Consider the following 21792-nt stretch of genomic DNA (forward strand, 5'->3'; position numbering starts at 1 on the left):
TGTAACTTGCTCCAAGCCAACCATTACCCTGTTAATCAAATATACTGAACCTGTAATCTCCCTACAATTTCTCACAAATCATTGTATTGTAAAGCCAATAGTCACAGAACACAGATTTGAGGTAATGAACATTTCACTATAGTTGGAAAGGACAAGCACTCACTGATGTAATTTCTTTCCTTGACAAGATCTTGACTTTAATTGGATTTCCAAGTGTGAAATGAAATGAAAATCGCTTATTGTCATGAGTAGGCTTCAATGAAGTTACTGTGAAAAGCCCCTAGCCACCACATTCCGGCGCCAGTTTGGGGAGGCTGGCACGGGAATTGAACCGTGCTGCTGGCCTGCCTTGGTCTGCTTTATAAGCCAGCGATTTAGCCCAGTGTGCTAAACCAGCCAAGTGTGTGAAACAAAGCCAAGTTGGGGGGTTAAATCAATTTACAAAGTTGCCTAACCTAAGGTTTTTCTTATGTACTTTCATTCAGAAAGTACATTTTGAACACTAATTTGCAATGGTCAGCAATTAATAACATTCTCTTATGTGATTGGTGTACTTAGAATTATGTTGAGAAGGGCAGCACTGTGGCACAGTGGTTAGCACTGCTGCCTCATGGCGCCGAGGTCCCAGGTTCGATCCCGGCTCTGGGTCACTGTCCGTGTGGAGTTTGCACATTCTCCCCGTGTCTTTTGTGGGTTTCGTCCCCACAACCCAAAGATGTGCAGGGTAGGTAGATTGGCGATGCTAAATGCTCCTTAATTGGAAAAAATAAATTGGGTACTCTAAATTTAAAAAAAGAATTATGTCGAGAAACGTGAGCATATTTACAAAAGTCCCCAAATTTACTTTGTGGTTGGAAGAAGAGTGTATTTTGAAAATTGGGAGTATTTAAAGAAGTTCTGGGATATCTTAAATGAGAAAGAGGGAGATTTTCAAGGTAACGGCCTTGGCTCAGTTATCTTCAGCTGTTTCTTCAATGACTTTCCCTCCAACTTAAGGTCAGAAGCGGGGCTGTTGGCTGATGATTGCAGCATCCAGCTCAATCTGGACTGACGAAGATAATGAAAGAGCGCGCACCCAGATGCAGTGAGGACCTGGACAACATCAAAGCTTGGAAAGTGGTAAGTAACGTTGTGTCGAGCCATTGCCACAAAATGGCCATCTCTAATGAGAGATGCAAAAAACCTCTGCTTGACATTTAACAATAATTGGGTGAAAATTAAAAGCCACTTGGACAAGTAAGAGACGTGGTTACAAGGATATCAAAGCTGGGAACTAAAAATTCAGGAGTATTTGACTTTTCATTAGGAATGGCAGGAAGGAAAGGGTAGTGGGTAGCTTTGTTATTACGAAATGGAATAAATATGTTAGCAAGAAATGATCTTGGGATCGAAAGATGTAAAATCTATATTGGTGTAGGTAAGAAATAACAAGGAAAGAAGACACTGGTGGGTGTAGTCTACAGGCCCCCTAACAATAGCTATATTGTAGGACAGAGAATAAATCAGGAAACAATAAAGGCATTTAAAAAGGCAACATATTAAATCCTGGATGACTAATCTTCATGTGGATTGGAAAGATCAAATTGCCAGAGGCAAGCCATAAGATAAAACTCAGAGAGTATATTCGTGACAGCTTCCTAGAACAATATGTTGTGGATCCAACCAGGGATCAAGCTGTTTTGGATCTGGTAATGTGTAATGGGTCAAGCTTAATAAACAATATCATAGTAAAACAGCCACAGGAAAGAGTAATCATAACATGCTGCAAAATTAACGTTCAGTTTGAGAGTGAGAAACTTGCGTTGGAAACAATTGTAATTACAAAGGACTTAGGGCAGAGTTGGCTGGAGTGGGAAAGGAGTTTAGCAGAAAAGATAGTTGATTAACAATGGCAGATGTTTATAAAAATAGTTCATGATTCACAACCAAGATATAACTCAGTGAGGAAGGATTCTAGGAAAGTGATAAGTCAACCACGGTTAACCGAGAAAGTTAAGGATAGTATTAACCTGAAATAAAAATCATACAATATGGCAAAGATTAGTGGGAAGTCAGAAGATTGGTGTTGTACCTGTAAAACTTCAGATACTTTCAACCAGTTTACTTACACATTTTATCCAGGTGCTCTTATTTGCAAGGGCAAAACAGGTTCAGGTTTAACGCAATTTATTCACAATTCTCTTACTCACAAAGTATAACTCAGACACACAGCTGAGCTTTGGATTTTACACACACTTAGGGAAAGAGGCTGGCAGGCTACAATAACTCGATGTGGATGTCTTCTCTGGGTTCAAAACGTAGGGTCCTTTTTTCTTGTGATGGTTGTGCCTGGGGGACTCCCAGGTTATCGCTGATGATCTGTTCTGATGTTCCTTTGTTTATACCCGTATGTTAGCATTGAGTCATAGGTGTAAGCACACTACTGGCCATTTTCCCAACCAGATCCCAACTCATTAATGGGAAAGACAAGGGGCGCGATTCTCCGACCCCCACGCCGTGTGTGCCGGACGATTCCCGCCACACTGCCCTGGCACCCGCATGCGATTCTCCGACCACCCCCCAAAACGGCATGCCCCGTTTCACGACAGGCCGCTCGGAGAATCACCGCTCGGCGGTTTTTTTTTGGAAATGTTTTTTATTGAGTTTTCATATTTTACATCCAACAAATTACAAATTATTAGAAAAAAACACGCAAAAATTAACATGTATATTTACAGGTAAGCATCTTCATAATAACAACTGTGGCCATCCCCTTTAACCGGCATACATATTTTACATTCCCCAATATGGCCGAGGCACATGTTTATAGGCATTTATTTACAATTTGGTTTTGGGCCTTAGCTAGCCATCAGACTGTCGCTTGCGGCTTTGTCCTTTTTTTTTGGAATAATTTTTATTCAAGTTTTCAACAACAAATTTTATCACAACAGAGAAAAACAGTAACCCCTCCCCTCCAATACAAAAACAATAAATTAACAAGAAAAAGAAATAAGCATAAAACCATGAGAACAAACACCCATAACGAACCCGTAGCCCCCCCCCCCCCCCCCCCCCCCCCCTCCCGGGCTATCTTCCCCCGATTCCCATCAATTTTCTCCTGATTCTTGGCCACCCAGCTATTCTTCCTCTTGTTCGTTGGCCACAAACAGATCCCGGAACAATTGCATGAATGGCTCCCACTTTCTGTGGAAGCCGTCGTCTGACCCTCGGATGGCGAATTTGATTTTCTCCATTTGGAGAGATTCCGAGAGGTCGGACAGCCAGTCTGCAGCTCTGGGCGGTGCTGCTGACCGCCAGCCAAACAGGATTCTATGGCGGGCGATCAGGGAGGCAAAGGCAAGGGCGTCCGCCCTCCTCCTCAGGAATAGATCTGGCTGGTCTGAAACCCCGAAGACCGCCACTATCAGGCATGGCTCCACCCTCACCCCCACCACTTTGGACATAGCCTCGAAGAAGGCTGTCCAGTACTCCACAAGTCTGGGGCAAGACCAGAACATGTGGGCGTGGTTGGCCGGGCCTCTTTGGCACCGTTCACATCTGTCCTCCACCTCCGGGAAGAACCTACTCATACGGTTTCTTGTTAAGTGGGCTCTATGTACCACTTTTAGTTGCGTCAGGCTGAGCCTCGCACGTGGAGGTGGAGTTGACCCTATGCAGTGCTTCGCTCCAGAGTCCCCACCCTATCTCAATCCCCAGGTCATCCTCCCATTTCTTTCTTGTTGCGTCCAGTACGGTGTCGTCCCTTTCTCCCAGTCGGTCATACATGTCGCTACAGTTCCCTTTATCTACGATACTTGCGTCCAGTAGGTCTTCCAGTAGTGTCTGTCATGGCGGTTGTGGGTACGTCCTTGTCTCCTTCTGTAAGAAGTTTTTGAGCTGCAGATACCGTAGCCGCTCGCCGTTTCTAACAGGCGAGCGGTGATTCTCCGGCCCGGCTGGGCCAAGCGGCCTGCCCAATCCGACGGGTTCACGCCGGCGCCAACCACACCAGGTCACTGCCAGAGTGAACAGCGCACAAACGCTTTGTGTGCGGCCTGTGGGGGGGGGGAGGATCGAATTGAGCACCAAGGGGGTGCTCAGTAGGGGTCTGGCCCACGATCGGTGCCCACCGATCGGCAGGCCGGCGTCTCTCAAGGACGCACTCTTTTCCTCCGCCGCCCCGGAAGATCAATCCTTTATGTCTTGCGGGGCGCCCGCAGGGAGGACGGCAACCGTGCATGCGCGGGTTGGCGCAGGCCAAACTGCGCATGTGCAGGTGACGCATTTAAGCGCTGCCAGCCGCGTCATTTACGCTGCGCTGCTTTGACGGCACCAAGGCCCGGCGTGCGTAATTGACGTGGCGCCGCTCCTATCCCCCTGGGGGTGGGAGAATAGGGGGCGAGGAGCGGCCTCCGACGCCGGAGTGAAACACTCCGGTTTTCACTCCGGCGTTGGCACTCTCCCGTTGGGAGAATTTCGCCCAAGATACTCCTGGTTATTCACGCAGATTCAACGAAGACCCATTGTCCTCTGAAACACCCTCATCTGAGCAGCAAACAGCTCATTATGGAGTCTGATGGCTTATTTTGTTCTTCGTCCTGCTGCAAAGTTGATCAGCTGTGTCTGGAAGTTGGTTACATATTCATAGCATGGTCTTGTTCTTTTGTGTAAATATAAGTGGGTAATCGCAAAGTCCATCACATGGTGTTAGGGGTAGCATATTAGTGTGAATAGAGGGTTGGCTAACTAATAGAAGACAGAGAGTTGGGTTAAGAGGGGCATTTTCACGATGTCAACCTGTAACTATTGGAGTACCACAGAGATCAATGATCAGGCCACAATTATTTACAACATATATTAATGACTTGGAGGAAGGAAGTGAACATACTAGTGTCAAGTTTGCGGATGATACAAAATAAGTTTGAGGATGACACAAAGGGTCTACAGATGGATATAAAACAGCTTAAGTGAGTGGGCAAAAATTTGGCAGATGGAACATAATGGAGGAAAATGTGAAGTTATGCACTTTGGTAGGAAGAATAAAGGAGCAGAATATTATGTAAATGGAGAAAGACTGCAGAAAATTGCAGCACGGAGGGATCTGGGCATAAATCACAAAAAACTAGCACCTAAGTTCAGCAGGGAAAAGGGAAGGCAAATGGAATATTGTCCTTTGGTTCAAAGGGAATGGAATACAAAAATAAGGAAATTGGCACTAGTTAGACCACACTTGGAATACTGTGAGGTTTTGGTCACCTTATTGTTGGGTGGGGTGACTGGGTTATGGGGATAGGGTGGAGGTGTTAACCTTGGGTAGGGTGCTCTTTCCAAGAGCTGGTGCAGACTCAATGGGCCGAATGGCCTCCTTCTGCACTGTAAATTCTATGATTCTTATCTGGGGGAATATGTTGATCTTGGGTATGAAGGGATTTTCTTATGAGAAGACGTTGAATAAGTTACTCATTGGAATTTAGAAGAATGAGAGGTGACCTTAGAGAGAGATATAGGACTCTCTGGGGGTTTGACAGGGTAGATGCTGAGAGGTTGTTTCCCCTTGTGTGAGGGTCTAGGATCAGAGGGCATAATCTCAGAGTAAGGGGTAACCCATTTAAGAGAGAGATGAGAAGGAATTTCTTCTCTCAGAGGGTAGTGAATCTGTGGAATTCCTCACCGTAGAGCAGTGTTTTTCAAACTTTTTTTCCAGGGACCCATTTTTACCAACTGGCCAATCTATGGGACCCACGGCGGCCGACCTTCGTGACCCACCATTTTCTCTTACCTTGTGTGGTGAATCATAATAGCATAATTCACACTGTTATCACACATGTTGTACCATGCCTCTGTAAGCTCGGCACATGAGCAGTTGCGCGGCTCTGCCCCTAGGGGGAGGTGTACTGGGAATGTACGGAAGTTTGTACTGGGCTCCACCCTTGGCTCCGCCCATGACTCCTCCTCCCCACTTGTTGTATAAAGCTTGGCAGTCGGAGCCTGCCTGCCAGTTCATCTAGAGTTCATCTCGTCACAGGCAGGCTCTGTTGTAAGACGATTAAAACCACTGTTCACTTCTAACCACGTGTCGCGTGAATTGATGGTCTCATCAATTTAATCGTCTTAAGAAACAGTAAGGAACGACTATGGAATCAGCCCTGAAGCCTGATCGACTGGAACTCGGCCCACAGGATGCAGAGGCGAAATAAATCTTTTCACATTGGCTCCGATGTTTTAAGGCCCACCTGGCTGAAGCAAGCTCCACAGAAACGACGGAGGAGCAGAAACTACTGCACGCAAGGGTGAGCCTTCGTATATCTACTCAGTTAAATTGTACCGGCTCATATACAGAGGCCCTGGCCCTACTCGACAAAATGTACGTGAGGCCCATCAATGAGGTCTACGCGTGCCACGTTTGTACTACTCGCCGCCAGCGCCCCACAGAATCGCTAGAAGAATTTCTAAGAGACTTAAAAGCCTTATCCCGGGACTGTAATTACCAGGCAGTAAATGCTGCTGAACATAGAGAACTTGCTGTCCGCGATGTCTTTGTTGCTGGCCTTAGATCGAATTACGTGCGTCAGTGACTGCTGGAGAAAGGGGCTCAAAATTTAGACGATACTGTTGAACTCGCTACTACTACTATGGAGGTCTCGTTTCGTAGCCTCACCTCGTTTCCTGCGGACTCCGCGACCCCGTCATGGGCTCCCGACCAGCGACTGCCCCAGGCCTGCGCCGCGCGGCCGCCCAGCCACCATGCTGCCCCGCCCAGCCACCATGCTGCCCCGGCCAGCCACCATGCTGCCCCGGCCTGCCACTTTTGTGGCCAATCCCAGCACCCGCGGCAGCACTGCCTGGCCCTCAACGCGACCTGCAGCAGCTGCGGGCGAAAAGGTCACTACGCAAGAGTGTGTCTGGCAAGGAAGGCCCCAGCCCCTAACCCTCCCGCGGCACAAAGCAACCGCTCTCCGCACTCACAGGCCCGCAGGCCCTGGAATGCTGCGGCCTGTACCCTGACTCCGCCCCCGCCCGCCACGTGCGATCCATGTGGGCCGCCATCTTGGCGGACCCCCACCACGCGGCCATCCACGTGCGACTCATGGGGGCCGCCATCTTGGACGCCATCTTCCTCGCCGACCGCCACATGCGATCCACGGGGGCGGCCATCTTGGGCTCCATCCTTTCCAAACTCAGAAAATTTGATTGAAGACTGCGATCTCAGCGGGCACTCATCGCGGGGCCACCCAAGCGCAGCCGACTGAGCCGCCGACTACCCGCAACTCAACGCAGGAGGGTTAGGGGCTGGGGCCTTCCTTGCCAGACACACTCTTGCGTAGTGACCTTTTCGCCCGCAGCTGCTGCAGGTCGCGGTGAGGGCCGGGCAGTGCTGCCACGGGTGCTGGGATTGGCCACAAAAGTGGCACACTGGACCAATCGCGCCCAAAACATCTCCACAACTCTATGACGACAGTCCAAATCAACGGGTACAGTACACCGTGCCTTTTCGACTCCGGGAGCACCGGAGCACCAAAATGATAAAATTCTGAGGTGGAGGATCGAGCTCTCCACCTATAACTACGATATTATGTATCGACCGGGGAAACTCAACGAGCCCCCAGATGCCCTGTCCCGCGGCACGTGCGCCAGCACGCAGAGCGACCGCTTAAAAGCCATCCACAATGACCTCTGCCACCCGGGGGTCACCCGGCTCGCCCACTACATTAAAGCCCGAAATCTGCCTTTCTCCAAAGAGGAGATAAAAGCCATCACCAGGGATTGCCCGATCTGCACTTCTACAGAGCAGACAGGGCCCACCTGATCAAGGCTTCTAGTCCCTTTGAACGCCTCGCTATCGATTTCAAAGGGCCACTCCCCTCGACTAACCGGAATGTGTACTTCCTAAATGTCATCGACGAGTTCTCCCGATTCCCGTTTGCTATCCCGTGCCCCGACATGACCTCCGACACAGTCACCAGGGCCCTGCATAGTATCTTCACCCTGTTTGGTTTCCCCAGCTATGTACACAGCGACCGGGGTTCGTCCTTCATGAGCAACGAGCTGTGTCAGTACCTGCTCGACAAGGGCATCGCCTTGAGCAGGACTACTAGCTATAACCCCAGGGGGAACGGGCAGGTGGAGAGGGAGAATGCGACGGTCTGGAAGACCGTCCTACTGACCCTCCGGTCCAGGAATCTCCCGATCTCCCATTGGCAAGAAGTCCTCCCAGACGCGCTCTACGCTATTAGGTCCCTCTTGTGTACCGCCACCAATCAGACCCCTCACGAGCAGCTCTTTATCTTTCCCAGGGGTACTACCACGGGGGTTTCGCTCCCGGCATGGTTGAAGACACCGGGCCCAGTGCTCCTCAGGAAGCACGTCAGGGCACACAAAACTGACCCGCTTGTGGAAAAAGTGCTCCTACTACACTCGAATCCCCAATACGCCTTCATAGAGTTCCCTGACGGCCGTCAGGACACCGTATCCCTCCGGGACCTAGCGCCTGCAGGATCAAACCCCACCACTACCACCGCCGAGGTACCCCTCACACTACATCCCACCCAACTCGCAGCGCCCCACGCCCCCACGCCTACCAGTTGGCTACATATGTTCCGCGCGCCCTCGCCAGCTAGCTCCCAGCGCCCCCACTCCCCAGTCGAACCAGACGGGTACGAAGCTCGGACAGAATCACACCCGGAGTCCGCCATCGTACTCCAACCGACCGTGATCATCCAGCCACCAGAAAAGACTGCAACCCCGGTGCTCCGCCAATCACAACGGACAACTCGACCACCGGACAGGCTCAATCTGTAAACCATCACCCCCACCGGACTTGATTTTTTTACAGGGGGTGAATGTAGTGAATCATAATAGCACAATTCACACTGTTATCACACATGTTGTACCATGCCTCTATAAGCTCGGCACACGAGCAGTTTCGCAGCTCTGCCCCTAGGGGGAGGTGTACTGGGAATGTACGGAAGTTTGTACTGGGCTCCACCCTTGGCTCCGCCCATGACTCCTCCCACCCACTGGTTGTGTAAAGCTTGGCAGTCGGAGCCTGCCTGCCAGTTCATCTAGAGTTCAACTCGTCACAGGCAGGCTCGGTTGTCAGACAATTAAAACCACTGTTCACTTCTAACCACGTGTCGCGTGAATTGATGGTCTCATCACCTTGTTTGCTGCTGACAAAATGGAGGAATCGCAATCGTGCCCAAAGCCCAGGATGATAACGTTCGGGGCCGTGACCTGCTCTCTGCCTCACTCAGGCAGGAAGATTACATAGAATTTTTGTAAAAAGTCTTCTGCGTCTCCGATTGCACAAATTTGTGGTGTAAATTGTAACAATATTGTTGCACGGCCTGTTTAATCAAGGAGACCAAAGCCCATGTCATCATCAGACTCTTCAGATTCTTCCTGTTTCTTCTCTTCCTTTTTCTCTTCAGCAGCAACAGGGGCAGCGATGGAAATGATTTCTGCAGCAGCTGGGGCACTGCTACCAACACCAACATTGCAAATCAGACTATTGACGTCAATATTAGCCGATGCCTTGACAAACAGACCAGGCCAGAAAGGCTCAATGGTCACACCGGCTGTTTTAATCAGGTTATTGAGTTTGTCTTCGGTGGCGGTGACCTCGATGTTGTGCAGGATGAGCACGCTGTAGAGACAGGCGAGTTCCGAAGTGGAGGCCATGGTGCTGGATCTCTGCAGGGGGGTCCGATGGTGCTAGTCACTGGGGGGAAACTCGGCCTTAGCTTCGTTCAGAAGAACCGAGCACTTCCGAACCGGGCAGAGCGAGCAGCAGCGGCTTTTAACTCTGCCGGCGGCGAGCGGCCTTTTTACCATATTAAAAAAAATGCGGCCGCACTGCACATGCGTACCCGCTCATCGGTGCACATGCACGAAACTAAATTCATCAAAGAAAAACTGCCCTAACAAAGGGAAACACCATTACTCAGCCTAATGTTAACCCATTCAAAACCTATCCACCTACACAGGGTTAATATTGGGAGTTAATAATGTTCATATGGGAGACTGAAGCGGCTGTGCCGGATGTATGTCTCTGTGTTTGCATGAATACAAAGGGAGGTGGTATAGCTTTCTTACTCTCAGTACTGAAAGCCTTCCAGCCCAAAGGAAAAAATGACTCATTTCCTGGCACTGTAATCTCCTAGACTTGGCAATACCTGTACCTGTGAAACCTCAGTCCAGATGCTGTTAACAAAACCCTGAAGAGCACAAACTCTGGAGCATCTGTGTTTGTTTAAGTGGTGTGATTACCTTGTGAAATACTTGGTTTAAAACAAACTGCTGATGAGCTTGTCCTCATGCTTTGTTCTGCTGATATAGTGCTGCATTCGGTTGGAGCAGAATTGGCTGGTTTGAAAACTGATCACATTCGGTTCCAAAACATCTCAGTATTTTCAAATTAAAATTCCTTTCGAGCAGAAACTCCTGCCACTGAGGGGTCCTGGCTGTCTGCCAGTGGTTCACCCTCTCTGGCTGTCACACTGAAAGCGAGAGAGATTCAAAGGAAAATTCATTATAACTAAGGGCATGATGGAGCAGCCTTGAGTAGCCTGTTGTTCCAGCGCATCACACCCTTTAAAAATCAACAGCAACGTGTATTTATATAGTGCCTTCAACACGTTAAGACCTCCAAGGTGCTTCACAGGAGAGTTATCAGACAGAATGGCTGAAATTCTCTGACTGTCCACCAGAGGTGGCATTCTCTGCTCCCGCCAGTACTGCCCCCCCCCCCCCCCCCCCCCCCCCCATGGGTTTCCGACAGTGTGGGGTGTCTTCAATGGGAAATCCCATTGACTGCAGTGGGAGCAGAGAAACCCGTCGGCAGCGATTGGGGCGCCGCCTCACGCTGCCGAGCAGCACACAGCTAGGGGAACCGGAGCAGCCAGCCCAATGTGGCAGCGAGCCACGTTGCAAGATATCAGGATGGGTGAGGTAAATTGTAAAGAGAATCTTAATGGAGGAGAGAGGGAGGGGCAGAGAAATCCGCATTCCCCCCCCCCCCCCCCCACCCCCATCACCCATTTCATGGGCGGCACGGTGGCAAAGTGGTTAGCACTGCTGCCTCACAGGGCCAGGGACCCGGGTTCGATTCCCGGCTTGGGTCACTGTCTGTGCGGAGTCTGCACATTCTCCCCGTGTCTGCGTGGGTTTCCTCCGGGTGCTCCGGTTTCCTCCCACAGCCCAAAGATGTGCGGGTTGGGTAGACCGGCCTTGATAAAAATTGTCCCTTAGTGCCCAGGAATGTACAGGTTAGGTGGGGTTATGGTGTAACGGGGATAGGGCGGGGAGTGGGGTTCTATGGAACTCTAGAGCTTAGAGGTGAGGCAGCTGAAGGATAGACTCAAGTTTGGATAGATTGAAATCAGGAATGCTCAAAAGGTCAGAATTGGGGGAATGGTGAGAGTTTGGAGGATGATGGGACTGGATGGGGCAGGAAAGGAAATGGGTTGGGGCAGTCTCAAAGTACTAAAGCCATCTGATTGATCACCTGATGGGATGGGGTCTCAAGGTAGATGCAGTATAGCGTTTATTTTCAGTTGTCCCCCCCACCAGAGAATCCATCGAATCTCTACAGTGCAGAAGGAAGCCATTCGGCCCATCAAGTCTGCACCGACCCTCTGAAAGAGTGCCCCACCCTATTCCCCCTCCATGTCCCCGGAACCCCATCTAACCTGCTCACCTTTGGAGACTGAGGGACAATTTAGTGTAGACAATCCTCCTAACCTGCTCACCTTTGCACCACTGAACAAAGATTGGATGGTGTTACAAAGGGACTGTCTGCTCCTGTCATTAGCCCAGCAACCTCACCTACAGGCCACGGGGCATATCTCCCTCACTAAAGTGTCATCTGCTCCAAGAAGATCATAGCTAACTTTCACCACAGTAATGCAGGGTGTCACTGCAGATATAATGGACGGCTAATGCAGCAGGTGGTGATGAACAGATGCCCGGTTAAGTGTCTGAGCTACCCTTAAAGTATCTCTGCTATCAACGTAGCATTAGGTATGTGGCCACAAGCATCTTATCTATCCGTGTCCTGCTGAATGACCATGAATACCTTTTTCCTCAATGAGTAAGAAAAGGTCCATTGTTAGATGGGGGCTGGGATGGTGGTGAGGGGTGAGCGATGGGCCAGTGGGGGGAGCATCAAGCGTGCCAACAAGAAGCTCAGACCATTTTAATCTGGGACTTTTTTTTCAATAAACCCACCCCAAGCCCAGCTGGATACCTGACCCATCGTGACGTGAGGTTGTGCTGGGGGAAACTGCAGATGTTCTCCAGCAGTCTGGTAAGTGTTGGGAATTGTGTGAGGTGGAGCTGTTGGGAAGGAGAGGTGGAAGGATGCGGTCAGGATAGGACAGGAAAGCCCAGGACCCGGGATTCCTTTTCTGCTCCAAAGGAACACGCTTCTGCTCCTGACACACAAGGAAATGTTTCACAAAATCAACATTGTTTCAACCCTCTTTTGGGGCAAATGCTCCTTCACCCCTGGTGAAGTCAGGTTAAAATACTGTCAGTGTCTTATTGGCATCATCAGACACCAATTCTTAAATCTAATGAGATCCTCACATACTTATTATGAGAGCCTGTGTGAATGGCCAAATCACACCTGTAAAAATACACACGATGTAAACCCAACAAAGATCTACCGAGAGAAAGAGGTTACAAAGACTTTAATCCCATTCCTATTGAGTGACGAGGTTAAGATCAAAATTCAAATTCAACCACAACCTATTTATTTTCTCATTTTCTGGCATGTCTCCCTATTGTCTCTCTGCAGGGTTTCCCCTTAGTGCTTGTGTAGTGGTTGGACCTTCTCACACCTAACCCCCAATATATCTGGGCGCTATTACAGCGCAATGACATTTTCAGTGACCGATGCTTGCACAGGATCTGTTTCTGCTGGGTTTCTGCTCTGTAAGGACAGAATCTGGGGCGGGTTTAGCTCAGTGGGCTAGATAGCTGGGGCGGGATTCTCCGGCCCCCCTGCCGGGTTGGAGAATCGCCGGGGGACAGCGTGAATCCTGCCCTGCCGCCCCGACGCCAGCTGCCAAATTCTCCGGCGCTGAGGGTTTTGGTGGGGGGGGGGGGGGGGGGGGAATCGCACCGCGCCGGTCGGGGCCGTTGGCAACGCCCCCCCCCCCGGCGATTCTCCACCCCACGATTGGCCGAGCGGCCGCCTGTTTTTGGCCGGTTCCACCGGCTCCCGCACATGTGCCAGCTTGCGCCGGCTGGCGGAGGCCCGTCTGTGCCAGTTGCCGCGGTGCCAACCCCGCCAGTGCCAGCCTAGCCCCTGAAGGTGCAGAGATTCCGCACCTTCCGGCCGGCCCGATGCCGGAGTGGTTCACGCCACTCCTCGGCGCCGGTACGGCCCGCTCCACTGGGTAGGGGAGAATCCCACCCCTGGGGCGAAATTCTCCGACCCTGCTGGGGCCGCCTAAAATCCCGCCCCCGCCATGGCAGAGATTCTCCGCCACCCGGGAAGTGGCGGTGGCGGGAATCTTGCCACTCCGATCGGAGAGGCACTTGCGGTGATTCTCTGGCCCAGATGAGCCGAAGTCCCGCCGCTGGGAGGCCTCTCCCGCCGCCAAGGTTTAAACCACCTCTGGAACGGCGGGATGAGCGGCGCGAGCAGGCCCCCGGGGTCCTGGGGGGGCGGGGGGGGGCGATCGAACCCTGGGGGGTGCCCCCACGGTGGCCTGGCCCGCGATCGGGGGCCCCCGCTCAGACTCCGGGCCAGTGCCCTGGCTGCACTATTTTCCTCCGCAGCCGCCATGGCGGAAGCGGAAGAGAACCCCACATCGCGCATGCGCCGGCAGTGACATCAGCGGCCAGCTGCCGCTGACGTCACTGCTGGCGCATGCGCGGACCGGCGAAAGCCTTTCGGCCAGCCCCGCTGCCGGGGGCGCCGGTTTTGTGCGCCGGTCTTCTGGTCGCAACCGCTCCGGCGTGGGGCTGGCCCCCAAAGGTGGGGAGACCCCTGAGTGGTTGGCGCTACTCTCCTAAGCTGGCACCCTCCATCACACCGGGTAGGGGAGAATGCCGCCCCTGGTTTGTGATGCAGAACCAGTCCAGCAGCGTGTGTTCAATTCCCGTCCCAGCTGACAATTCTGAATTCCCCCTCGGTGTACCTGAACAGGTGCCGAAATGTAGCGACATGTCACCAGCATTTCATTGGACATTAAAGGGCAATCTAGCCAATCCACCTAACCTGTATTTCTTTGGACTTTGGGAGGAAACCGGAGCACCCGGAGGAAACACACACAGACACAGGGAGAACGTGCAAACTCCACACAGTCACCCAAGGCCGGAATTGAACCCAGGTCCTTGGCACTGTGAGGCAGCAGTGCTAACCACTGTGCCACCATGCCGCACTGTCTTGCCAGCTTCACTGAAACTGCTTTACGTTGGAGCTTGCCGTCTGTAACGGTTTCACTTAAAGGATTCAGCAGCCTCACAGCTCAACTTATCCACCAAGTGTTCCTGTTTTTAACCAGCTTTGTCACCACGGATATTATCTCTAACCCTACACCTTCAAATAAATGATAAATTCTTCAATCCAGCATGCATCCCCGAATATTGTATTATAACAGATCCCTTTGGCCCTATCTGGGCTTGCAATTTTACATAATAGGAATGAGTAATTTGCAGGACACGAGCGCACCCTTTCCCTTCTGATTGCAACATACGTGAATAACTGAGTACGAGCTCAGGACACTATTGTTCCCAAATCCTACAGAGACAAAAGATAGGGACCTAGAAGATTATCATTCACAGAATGAAGCGCTGACAGAATAAAAGGGCAGTGGTTTGAAAGAAGGTGTCTGGTTGGAGTGCAAATACACAATAGGAAGGGCAGCACGGTGGCGCAGTGGGTTAGCCCTGTTACCTCACGGCGCCGAGGTCCCAGGTTCGATCCCGGCTCTGGGTCACTGTCTGTGTGGAGTTTGCACATTCTCGCCGTGTTTGCGTGGGTTTCGCCCCCACAACCCAAAGATGTGCAGAGTAGGTGGATTGGCCATGCTAAATTGCCCCTTAATTGGAAAAAATTAATTGGGTACTCTAAATTTTTAAAAAAAATACACAATAGGATCTGACTATAGTCAGGTGTTTTTCACCAACATATTGTTCAATGTCTTTGATTATGGATGTTTGAGGCCCTAATGAGTTTGCATTGTGGCAAAAGTGAGACTCGGGCACAATTTCCAAATTTCTGCCTCTGCTGTACCATTAATGACAGTCAGCAACGAATAGAATTCAGAGCAACACTTGCCACTCATGAAAAGCTAATTTAAATTCTGCAGAAAACATCTGTACTAATGTGAGCAAATAAATCGACAAGTTTTAGCAGCACCACAATTGTGTGATGGAAATGCATATGAGCACCATTCTGTCGAGGGGGAGGGAGAGGCTACTTCGGGAAAGCAACGAGGGAGAAAGCACAAGAGGGGGTTAAGGAGAAAGAGGGTATAAAGAGCAGGCAAGAAAATAGTTAATGTTAGACAAATACATGGGGTTATAAGAACGCTGGACTTCAGTAACCTGAGAAATATATGTCAATTTAATGCCCTCAGTTTAACTCCTCATTAAGGACTTGTCTGAAGTTCACTGCACAGCATACGCCCAGAGTTACTGATGCTTTAATTTGGCTCACCAGCACCTTAACACCACCCACTCCTGACTGAATATGTGTTCATTCACCAAACCTCAATTTGGATGCCCACAAGCTATTGCATCAATTAATTAACCTTGTCTTGCCAAATCAAAGCGGTTTAACAGCAAGCCACGTACAAACAATTTTTATTGCATATAAAATCGTAATTACCATTACTTAAACTTAAGTATTCAGTACACAAACAATTAGTAGATGTAACTGGTTGTAGCAATCTGAATAATAAATAATTAATAAGTAACTTTTGTAAAAGCAGCTTAGTCTATCACCATAATTCAACATTAATGGACTCTTTGGTTATTAAGTTAAGTTGAGATCAGTATTTGAGACTGATATGAATTGGTACGATTAATCTTGCATTACGTTGCTTAGACAGCTGACAAGTAAACAGCATTAGACAGCCAATTTATTGAATAGATTGGAGTGAACGTCCTGGTGCTGGTAATGCTTCCATATAGAATCATAGAATCCCTACAGTGCAGAAGGAGGCCATTCAGCCCATCGAGTCTGCACCGACCGTCTGAAAGAGTACTTCACCCAAGCTCACTCCCCCACCCTATCCCATTAACCCCTTTATCTAACCTAGACATCTTTTTGAACACTAAGGGGCAATTTAGCAAAGCTAAACCACTTAACCTGCATACCTTTCGAACCCGGAGCCCCTGAAGGATACCCACGCAGTTTCCCATGATCCCGTTTTCTTCACAACACTGGATTCTCAGCCACATTGGGAACGCTGCTACCAGCGACAGGCAGCGGAGAATCCAACCCATAGTCTTAGGCTGGAACCTCAAATGAAAGTTTTCTCCCCCTAGGAGTCTCCAAGGTAACAAAGTTATCTGAGGATGGGACATACATCAAGGTGTGTCTAAGCAGGCCAAACTTCTTTGAAAGTTTACCAATAGTAGCCCTTAGGAGTCTCACTCAAACTCCGAGTGTTGTGTCAAAATTTGAGTTCTGGAGATAATATATAATACAAACCTTTGTATGTTACATTAATACATGTTTTTTATTGACAGTTACTGCTTATACATAAGGATTATAAATAGTAACCAGAGCTAATCATAACATATTAGTGATGTTGTAAAAATACATGCAACTTTTAAAATCCACCTTATCAGCAATTCTTGGATCTCAAACAAATATGAATGGAACATTATACTCACAAATCCAACATAAAATGTTGATCTTCCTCTGTCTTAAAACCCAAGAAACAGATCCAACAAGGAAGCTTATCCCCCTGTGTCCCAAGACGGCTGACTGGCTACTCAGCTCATAGTCAGTGTTTATAAAGAAAATGTTTCAACAGAATTTTAAAATGACTTTGATTGCACATCGTGCTTCTAAATAAAACTTATCCTTATCTAAGAGTGACCTCGATTCATGGGGTTTCCATTTATGATGTTTCAGACTCTGTAAAGGCTAATCTGGCTGCTTCCCAATTTACTGAAGGACATATTTACTCTATAAGTATTGGAAACAATTCAAACTAACAATCAGTTTTGTGCAAGCTGCCATTTTTATAGTGCTAAATTGAAATTAATATTTTAAATTCCCCATTGATGCAACCATCAATTCACTCAAGACACGAGAGGAAGTAAACTGTGGCTTTAATCGACTTACAACTGAGCCTGCCTGCGACCAGAAGAACTGAGGGCAGACTCACAAGACCGCAGCACTTTATACTTCCAGTAGTGGGAGGGGCCATGGGCGGACCATGGGCAGAGCCAAGGGTGGAGCCCTGTACAAGCTCCTCATCTCCCCCTGTGGGCAGAGCCGCGCAACGGCTCACAGATGGAGCCCACAAGGACACAGTGATACACAGTCTGAATTATGCATTATACATTCACCACACCCATCAAATGTGAGTTTTGTAATAGTTTGAACAAGTGCATGATCGAGCTTATCTTCTTCTACACCTGGTATAAAAGCATTAGCTCTTGGCACTTTGAGTTGACGAGTCCATTTGGTGGCAGTTACCTGTCCACTCTGCTTTGGCTGAACCCAGAATACACACGAGTGACTATAGTTGTGCTCGTTGGCTTTTAGGTCACATCTTCTTTGATGTCAAATGACTGGTACAAATAAGTAACACATATGTCTGCTTGTAGCTGGCTGATCTAGCCATACAATCTGATTTATAGAATTTACCACCCCATCATCGCGCTGTGATTTGGCACTTGGTAAGTGCAAAATTTCCCCTTCTATGCCTGCAAGGGAATGGCTGCAGAAGAAGACAAGAGAGGACATCTAATAGATCTAATAGAAACTTACAAGATAATGAATGGCTTGGATAGGATGGACGTAGGGAAGTTGTTTCCATTAGCAGGGGAGACTAGGACGCGGGGGCACAGCCTTAGAATAAAAGGGAGTCACTTTAGAACAGAGATGAGGAGAAATTTCTTCAGCCAGAGAGTGGTAGGTCTGTGGAATTCATTGCCACAGAGGGTGGTGGAGGCCGGGACATTGAGTGTCTTTAAGACAGAAATTGATAAATTCTTGATTTCTCGAGGAATTAAGGGCTATGGGGAGAGAGCGGGTAAATGGAGTTGAAATCAACCATGATTGAATGGTGGAGTGGACTCGATGGGCCGAATGGCCTTACTTCCGCTCCTATGTCTTATGGTCTTATGGTCTTATGGACATAGAAATCTATGTCCAACATAGACAAAAAAAGAGCCTTCGACAAATTCAATGTAAAGAACCTGAAGCTCAAAAATAAAAAGACTTGCAAATAATGAGCCAAGAAATCTCTTACGTATTGTAAATTCAGGGAAACGTCCTCTTCTGTTCAATTGACTAGTCTGGATGACTCATGTCAGAAGAGTTCATCCCCCATCATGTCAATCACTTCTGAGAGTGATGCAAGTAACTTGGAAGCCCCTTTAGTTAATGAAGCAGAGAAGCCTACACATGCAATCTCAATCCTTTCTTTAAGACAAGGTTCACATTCATGAGGACCACACAAGTCACAATACATTCAACTCCCGTTACCAAGCTGCCCATGAGCCAAGTACTTAATTCTGACCTTCTTAACACTGATAGAGAATGTTCTGTTATATAAGCTGCCTTGGTTTTAATTAGTATCAAATCGCAGTTACTTGCTAGCACTCTATTGAATTGTCATCTCCATTTTCTTAGACACCTTTAAGCTGAAATTATTTTCTTAAAGGCACAGCTCAGGGTGTTTTCCCCCACAGGAAGACAATGTAAGGGTAAGACAATATGGGGGCAAGAGCAAGGGAATGCTTGCCAATGGAAGTTAGTGGGCAGAATTAATAGCAATGGTGAGGGGGCACATGCATGGGTAGGGAAGGGACAGAATGCACAAGGGGAGAGGACATGGGCGGATGGGTGGGAATGAAAGGGAGATGATAGGGAGGAGTGGGCGGGAAGGGGAAATTTGATTGTATGGGAGTAAGCCACGGGGAAGGCGAAGGAGCTGGGAGCTGAGCTGGGAGAAGTAGGGAAATTCAAAGCAGCGTTTTGGTTTAAGGAGGAGACGAAAGATGCCCCTATTAATTGAGAGAGGAAGTTGTCGGGACATGGGGAGGGTTAGAGCAGCAGAATTCTATCTGAAAGAGCAGGGGGGAGGGAGTGAATGGGGGAAGAATGCAATAAAAGTACCAGCTTGGTTTCAGGAACAGAATAAATGGAGAGTAAATTGAGCGAGAGGGATGAGAGAGGCAGTATGAATTGGAAGGGTTTGACAAGCGAGTATTTCGGTGTCAGAGAGTTGGATCTTGTGTCTGTGGTGTCCTCATAATATGATACAAATTTAAAGCAGTGCGATTGGGAATTCTTTTTTATTCTACACTTTCTGAGATCTGATCAGGGTAGTGCCGAGCCGGTGGGGAAGGCGCGAGGACATTGTCCGTGTTATGACACCACTGGGGCAGTACGTGGCCAATTCCAGCCCCACTTGACCCAAATCACAGCACGGTTGAAATTAACTTTTGTTTGAAAATACCTGAAGTCTTTGGCTGCCCAAAACTAGTCACCAGGTTTGTAAATTTAAACACAATTAACTTTTGGTTATTATCAGTAACTAGAATCAAATAGGCAACAAATACAACTGGTTAACTATTATCTAATTACTAACCCCCACCTTTAACTCATCCCACCCCCTCAACACACACACAGACAAACAAACACAGAGGGGAAAGAGGGGTGTCAAATAATGATGAAAGTAAAAGGATAAAAATCTTTGGTTCCGATGAATGGTTATGCTTTTAGACGGACATTGGGCGGGATTCTCTGAGCCACCGTCGGGTGGGAGAATCGCTGGGGGTCAGTGTGAATCCCACCCCCACCGTTCTCCTAATTCTCCCGCCCCCAAAAACCGGCCCGGCGTGAGTCGCAGCATCTGCTTTGGAGAATGGCGGGGTCTGGCGCGATTCAATGGGCGCCGGGGCTGCCCGAAATCTCCGGCCCATGATGGGCCAAAATCCCACCCGTCTGTTACCGGTCCCACCGGCATAAAGTGGAGTAGGTCCCTTAACGGCGGGACCTGGTAGCGTGGGCGGGCTCCGGGGTTCATGAGGGGGCGCGGAGGGATCTGGCCCTTGGAGGTGCCCCCACAGTAGCCTGGCCCGTGATCGGGCCCAGCGGGCGGGTCTGTGCCGTGGGGGCTCTCTATCCTTCTACACCGGAGGCTGTGGTCCTCCACCATTCCCAGTGCAGAAGTGAATCCCTCTGCGCATGCGCGGGGATAACGCCAGCACGTGCTGGTGCTCCCGTGCATGCGCCAACTTGCGCCGGCTGGCGGAGGCCCTTCGGCGCCGGTTCGTGTGGCGCCAAGCCCCTTTCCCGCCGGCCGGCGGGGTGCCAACCACTCCGGGGCGGGCCTAGCCACTGAAGGTGCGGAGGATGCCGCACCTTTGGGGCGGCCCGACGCTGGAGTGGTTCACGCCACTCCGCCCTGCCGGGACCCCCGCCCCTGCCGGGTAGGGGTGAATCCCGCCCATTATCTTTTCTTTCAGTTGTAATGGTTTTCACTGTAGACTCACAGAAAGAGCAGGCAGCCCGCATGAGAGAGAGAGAGAGTGAGAGAGAGAGAGAGAGACAGCTTCTTCTTTCAGGGTCTAGAAGCTTCTGCCTTCAGACAGTGGCAGCAGTGCAGAGATAGAGAGCTACTTTCCATTTTGAGAGTCCAGTGGCCTCTTTCAGGTTCTCTCCGAAAAGCCCCACCTGACAGTAACCAATCGGTGTTGGTTGCCGGGCAGAATACTATCCGTGGCCTGCCAACCAATCAAAACAAAGACCTGTAATCTCTTGGGTGCCATAAAGTCTGGGTTCATGTGCCCAAAATACAAAGCTTTATAACCCAGTGTGCTCTTTTGACACTTTGACCTCCTTACTTCCTCTGCTCGACTTTGCAGTATGTGTTCAGTAACGATCCATGGACCAAAACTGATGAAGACAAAATAAAAGAAATAGAAACTAAGGGAATCGACAGGAAGGGCCCTTACATCTGGTAAAATCAGAGGAATAACTTGTTCGCTCTGACCTCGCTGTCTTCTGACCATGTTCCAATCTTAACCTGCTCCTTTGAGCAGTTGACGTGGACACCCACAGGAAGGAAATGGTTTCAAGGATGGTCCCAGGGAAAATGACACCTTTGATTCTCTTGTCCTTTGACCTCTTTGATTTGAATTTAAGGGCGTAGCGGTATTGGTGAAAGTTTCATAAATAAAGCTGTAATCTCAAAAGGTGTTTGGCAAATTACTAAAAAAAAGCTAAAGAGGAAACACCACTGATGGAACCATCAATTCACTAGACACGTGCTTTAAGATATGAACAGTGGTTTTAATCTACTTACTACAGAGCCAGCCTGTTACCCGTTGAACTCTCAATGAACTGCAGGCTGGCTCTGGACAAGGGTATTTATACAGCAGTCCAGGGGGAGGAGTTGTTGGCGGAGCGAAGGGTGGAGCGCTGTACAAACTCCTGAGCATTCCCAGAGCTACTCCACCTAGTGGTCGGATAACGCTACTGCGCTTACAATGGTATTGGTAAATACAGTGTGAATTACTAACACAGGCCCACCCTCCGATCGGTGGGCCCCGATCGCGGGCCAGGCCACCGTGAGGGCTCCCCCCAGGGTCTGATCACCCTGCACC

This window comes from Scyliorhinus canicula, chromosome 15, assembly GCF_902713615.1.
Source record: "Scyliorhinus canicula chromosome 15, sScyCan1.1, whole genome shotgun sequence".
Lineage (NCBI taxonomy): Eukaryota > Metazoa > Chordata > Chondrichthyes > Carcharhiniformes > Scyliorhinidae > Scyliorhinus > Scyliorhinus canicula.